This window comes from Aegilops tauschii, chromosome 1 (genome assembly GCF_002575655.3).
Source record: "Aegilops tauschii subsp. strangulata cultivar AL8/78 chromosome 1, Aet v6.0, whole genome shotgun sequence".
NCBI classification, from domain to species: Eukaryota; Viridiplantae; Streptophyta; class Magnoliopsida; order Poales; family Poaceae; genus Aegilops; species Aegilops tauschii.
The window spans coordinates 67,084,760-67,091,152 of NC_053035.3; positions in this window are offsets into that span (position 1 = coordinate 67,084,760).

The window sequence follows — 6,393 nt, forward strand, 5'->3', positions numbered from 1 at the left end:
ATCGGTTTGTCCCATCTTTCTTCTTGACAAAGAGAGAAGGTGCTCCCCAAGGAGAGCAACTTGGGCGAATGAATCCTTTGCGAAGAGATTTGTCGATTTCCTCCTTAAGCTCAAGGAGTTCATGCGGCGGCATTTTGTAGGGTCGCTTGGCTATAGGAGTGGTGCCTGGTTTCAAGTCGATGATGAATTCGACAGCTCTAGCAGGGGGAATCCCTAGAAGTTCTTCAGGAAAGACGTCGAGGAATTCACGCACGACGGGAATGTTTTCAATGCCCTCGAGTGGTGCAGCATTCAATGCATTCAATGCATAGAGCCTTGCCTCGGCATTTTGCACCAGATGGGCTTGGTAAGTAACTATTTCATCTAAAGGGTGTAGCAGATGGACGGTCTTAGTGGTGCAAACGATTGAAGCAGTATGCGCTTTTAACCAATTCATTCCCAGAATGAGATCAATGCTACAGGACTTCAGTACGATGGGAGAGACAAGAAATTCCAGTCCTTCAATTTCAACGGGGACGTCGTTGCAATGGAGGTTCGACATTGGCCCGCAGGGGTGTGTACTAATAGTGAAGCATTCATGTCTTCGCTTCTAATGCCATGCATGAATGCAAAATCTTCTGACATGAATGAATGTGATGCACCTGTATCAAATAAAACGGATGCTAGTACTGAATTTACGAGGAGTGTACCCATCACAGTAGCAGGCTGGTCTTGAGCTTCGTTGAGATCAACGTGGTTGGCATGAGCACGACCATAAGACTTAGCATTGTTGTTGCGGGGCTGGTTGTTACCACGGCCAGTTGCTGGAAGGGCCAGTTGATTCTGGTTCTGGTTGCATTCTCTAGCACGGTGCCCTGGTTGACCACACCTGAAGCACAAGCCATTATTGGGAGTGGGAACAGGGGCTTGGGACGGTGGGGCTGGAAGTCTTGACTGCCTAGATGGTGGTGGAGGCAGACGAGGTGCAGCATAGGTCTGCCTTGGGGCAGATGCATTTGGACGGTATATGCTGTTCGGGATCCATATCTTACGCTTCTGTGAGGGCGGGCCCGTAGATGAGCCCGTGTCACGGTTGCGCCTGTGAGAGCTCTGGTATTCCTGCAGGCCAGTTTCGACATTGATGGCCTTGTTCACCAAGGTGGCGAAATCAGCAAAGTCATGCACTAGAAGTGCGAGCTTGATGTCAGCTTGAAGGCCATCACGGAACTTCTCCTGTCTGCGTGCATCAGTTGCAATGTCCTCTTCAGCATAGCGAGACAAGTCCAGAAACTCCCGTTGATAAGCTTCAACAGTTTTGTTGCCTTGGGTGAGGTTGCGGAACTCACGCTTCTTCCGGTCCATGACTCCCTGAGGAATGAAGCGGGCACGGAAAGCAGCTTGGAAGTCTGGCCAGGTGATGATTGTTCCAGCTGGCAAAGTATGCCTGTGGCTGTCCCACCATTGATCTGCGGGTCCCTTCAGAAAGAAGGAAGCAAAGGTGACATAGCTGGCAGGAGCTACATCGGCAGACTCCATCTCATAGGTGATGTCACGGAGCCAGTCATCAGCATCCAGAGGCTGAGTTGAGCTGCGGTACACAGTTGGATTGAGGTGCATGAAATCCTGCAGAGTTACTGGGGTTGGTTGCTGGTCCATATTGGGGCGAGGAAACTGAGCCATCATATTTTCCATGAATTGGCGGTTCAGTTCGAACTGTTGGATCATACCAGCCATGTACTCAGGTGGTGGTGGGGCATTGCCACCACGACCACGACCACCTGGTCTAACCATCCTGCTAATATATAACAGGGGTAGTTCAGCATTGAGAAAAAATTGCAAAGACAAGAATCATTCATGATGAAACATGCATAATGAAAGGAGCACGATAGCTACTACATAGTAGTCGGCATAACTTACGAAAGGGGTCATGCATAGAGTTCAGTACACAGAGTTCAGTACATAGACTAAAGCAACATAGGCGGCACACAGGCTCGCGGTGAATGCATCTAACACTAACAAGCAAGCCTACATCAGTCCCAAGAGGTACTGTGGAGGTAGGTGTAGCCTGAAAGCTGGTAGTGTCGCGTCGGGAACTCCACGTCAGCAACCTGGGGTCCGCGAATACTCTGGTGCAGAACCTGGCGCTCAGGTGGCAGAAGAGGTCCAAGTGCGGGAGAGTGGCCTCCCACATCTGGCCAGCCGACACCCTGGTGCATCACAGTCCTGGCTGGGTAGATCGCAGAACAGGGCAGCTCCCTAGATCGGACAAAGGGGTGTAACAGCGTCAGAGCACGGTAAAGGTGCTGACGGGTGGTGTACAAATCATGGCGAAGAGCTCGGTTAGCTCGATCCAGCCCATCAGCATGCAGAACCAGGTTTTGATGGTAGAAGGGCTCTCGGGTTACAGTGGAGTAGGCAGCAGTATAGTATCCCTCCGCACCAACATCAGATGCGATAGCAATGTGCCTGAAAGGGGAGGTGTCCAACTCCCGATACTCTCCACGAAGACGTGTCAGAGCAGCATAGGCAGCATCGTTGACAGCCATATCGATGGTCACTCCAACACCATGAGCGGTGTGCATCACAGTAGTGGAGTCATACTCCCGCGAGTAGAGGTGGACGATGGCACGGTACTGCTCCTGGTTAAAGTCCTGGTACTCCTCGTAGACGATGTACTCAGGGTGCCAGCGATAACCCAGATAGGTCATCATCTCAGCTAGCACAGCAGGTGATCCCGAGGCACCAATGGCCGTCGTGTGACGCACGACCTGCCTCGTGGGTTCCATCTGAAAGCAAAGACGTTTCAAAGGAGTCAAATGACAGTGTGTGAATTGTTCAAAATACTATTCTAAGAAACAACTATGGCTTATCCAACTTTGGGGTGAATGCAATCACGGGATTCTAGTGTTAGAGTTGGCAAATTCGTTTAACCCGAGTAGAAGAGAGTTCAGAGTCCTAGAGTAAAGGTCGAGGAGTAAAAGATCCTAGTACCACCCAATGGCGACGTGGGCCCGTAAGATACACAGCCATGTTAGTAAAAGTTTTGTAATGTCTAGACTCGACTTCGGCCAAGGATTGTGGAAAGGGGGGGTTCCTACAGGCAGTCGGCTCTGATACCAACTTGTGACGCCCCCGATTTGACCGTACACTAATCATGCATGCAAATGTGTACGATCAAGATCAGGGACTCACGGGAAGATATCACAACACAACTCTAAAACATAAATAAGTCATACAAGCATCATAATACAAGCCAGGGGCCTCGAGGGCTCGAATACAAGTGCTCGATCACAGACGAGTCAGCGGAAGCAACAATATCTGAGTACAGACATAAGTTAAACAAGTTTGCCTTAAGAAGGCTAGCACAAACTGGGATACAGATCGAACGAGGCGCAGGCCTCCTGCCTAGGATCCTCCTAACTACTCCTGGTCGTCGTCAGCGGGCTGCACGTAGTAGTAGGCTCCTCCAGTGCCGTAGGAGTCGTCGTCGATGGTGGCGTCTGGCTCCTGGACTCCAGCATCTGGTTGCGACAACCAGGTGAAAGGAAAGGGGGAAAAGAGGGAGAGAAGCAACCGTGAGTACTCATCCAAAGTACTCGCAAGCAAGGAGCTACACTACATATGCAAGGGTATATGTGTAAAGGGGCATATCAGTGGGCTGAACTGCAGAATGCCAGAATAAGAGTGGGATAGCTAATCCCGTCGAAGACTACGCTTCTGGAAGCCTCCATCTTGCAGCATGTAGAAGAGAGTAGATTGAAGTCCTCCAAGTAGCATCGCATAGCATAATCCTACCCGGCGATCCCCTCCTCGTCGCCCTGTTAGAGAGCGACCACCGGGTTGTATCTGGCACTTGGAAGGGTGTATTTTATTCAGTATCCGGTTCTAGTTTTCATAAGGTCAAGGTACAACTCCGGGTCGTCCTTTTACCGAGGGACACGGCTATTCGAATAGATAAACTTCCCTGCAGGGGTGCACCACATAACCCAACACGCTCGATCCCATTTGGCTGGACACACTTTTCTGGGTCATGCCCGGCCTCGGAAGATCAACACGTCGCAGCCCCACCTAGGCTCAACAGACAGGTCAACACGCCGGTCTAAATCCTATGCGCGCAGGGGTCTGGGCCCATCGCCCATTGCACACCTGCACGTTGCGAGGGCGGCCGGAAGCAGACCTAGCCTAGTGGCGTTCCAGTCCAATCCGGCGCGCGCCGCTCCGTCGTTGACGTCAAAAAGAGCTTCGGCTGATACCACGACGCCGGGATACCCATAACTACTCCCGCGTAGATGGCTAGTGCGTATAGACCAAATGGCCAGACTCAGATCAAATACCAAGATCTCGTTAAGCGTGTTAAGTATCCGCGAACGTCGACCAGGGCCAGGCCCACCTCTCACCTAGGCGGTCTCAACCTGCCCTGTCGCTCCGCCACAAAGATCCACTTGCGGGTACTCCTGCGAGCCGACCCGACTTTAGTCATCACATGTGTCATGTATATAGTATAAAGTATATACCCGTGATCACCGCCCAGGTGATCACGGCCCGATAGTATAGCACAGCAGACGGACAAGAATGTAGGGCCACTGGTGGAAAACTAGCATCCTATACTAAGCATGTAGGATTGCAGGTAAAGGTAACAACAGTAGTAGCAAGGATAGGCTATGCATCAGGATAGGATATCGGAAAGCAGTAACATGCTACACTACTCTAATGCAAGCAGTATAGAGAAGAATAGGCGATATCTGGTGATCAAGGGGGGGTCTTGCCTGGTTGCTCTGGCAAGTAGGAGGGGTCGTCAACTCCGTAGTCGAACTGGGCAGCAGCAGCGTCGGTCTCGTAGTCTACCGGAGAGAAGAGGGGGGAAGAAATAGTAAATACAATGCAAACATAAGCATGACGATGCGTGACATGACAATGAACAGTGCGAGGTGTGTCCTAACGCGACAGTAGGTGGTACCGGCGAAGGGGGGGAACATCCGGGAAAGTATTCCCGATGTTTTGCGTTTTCGGACAGACAGACCGGAGGGGGAAAGTTGCGAGTTCGATAGGTTAGGGATGTGTGGTGGACGAACGGGCTGCGTATCCGGATTCGTCTCGTCGTTCTGAGCAACTTTCATGTACAAAGTATTTCCATCCGAGTTACGGATTAAAAGATATGATTTTCAAAAGATTTTATTAATTTCTGGAATTTAATTAATTATTTAATATATACATTACCCGAAACAGTGTTGCGATGACATCAGCATGACATCATGCTGACGTCAGCAGTCATCTGACACGTGGGTCCCACATGTCATAGACTGATTAGGGTAATTAGGGTTAACTAATTAATTAAATTAGATTAATCTAAACAGGGTTAATTAACTAATTAATTAATTATTTTTATTTTCTTTATTTATTTATGTATATATTATTATTCTTTTTAATTCCCTTTTTTTACGTTCTGGGCGCGGGGCCCACCTGTCTGTGGCCCATAGGGGGTTCGGGCCCAGGGGCAGTGGCTCAGGGGCGCGGGGCCCCACCTGGCAGTAGCCCAGGGGCCACAGGCAGGCGCGGGCGCGGCGCGGGCGTGGGCGTGGGCGACGGGCGCCCGTAGCCTGCCCGGGGCAGGGCGGGGCCGTGGCCATGGCGGGGGTTGCCGCAGCGGGGCACGAGGGCCACGGCGGGCGGAGGCGGGGCGAGCGGCGAGCGCCGTGCGGGGCGGAGGAAGTGGCCGCGGGGCAAAGTGGCAGAGGCGACGGCGGTCGCGGGCGAGCACAGGATGGAGGGGCGGGGGCGGCGCGGCGGAGCGTGGGGCGGTGCAGGGGGCGAGGTGAGCGCAGGGAGGAGGGGCGCCCGTGCGTGCGGGTGGCCGCGGCGAGTGGAGCGGCAGAGCGAGGCGAGGCTCGGGCGCGCGCGCGGGGCGCGGCCCCGAGCGGCGAGCAGGGAGGGGACGAGCACGGGGCGAGGGAGAGAGAGGAGGGGCGCGGGTCAGTAGGGTTCGGGGCAGCGGTGGTCGGGGTGGTTGATGGGGACGACGGCGACGTGGAGGCAGTCCGGCGCGGAGGAGGCGCCGGCGAGGTCGTGCTCCGGGCGGCGACGGACGAGGGCGAGGCGGCGGCGTCGAGCCCGATCCGATCTGGATCGGGGGAGGGAGGGGGAGAGTGGGGGCGGGCCGGCCGGCTGGGCCTTTGCCCAGTTGGGCTGGCCAGCTGGGCTACAGTTGGCCCAGTGGGGGGGGCTTCTCTTTTCTTTTCTTCTGTTTTCTGTTTTGCATCTCTTTTATTTATTTCTCTTTTCTGTTTTATTTTATTTTAAATTATCTAGGCATTTTATAAAAATGTGTTTGTTACACCATATTTACTTATCCAAAATATGGCACCTCCCGAACATTTTGTTTTAAATTTTGAAAAACTTTTATTGTTGACATTAATT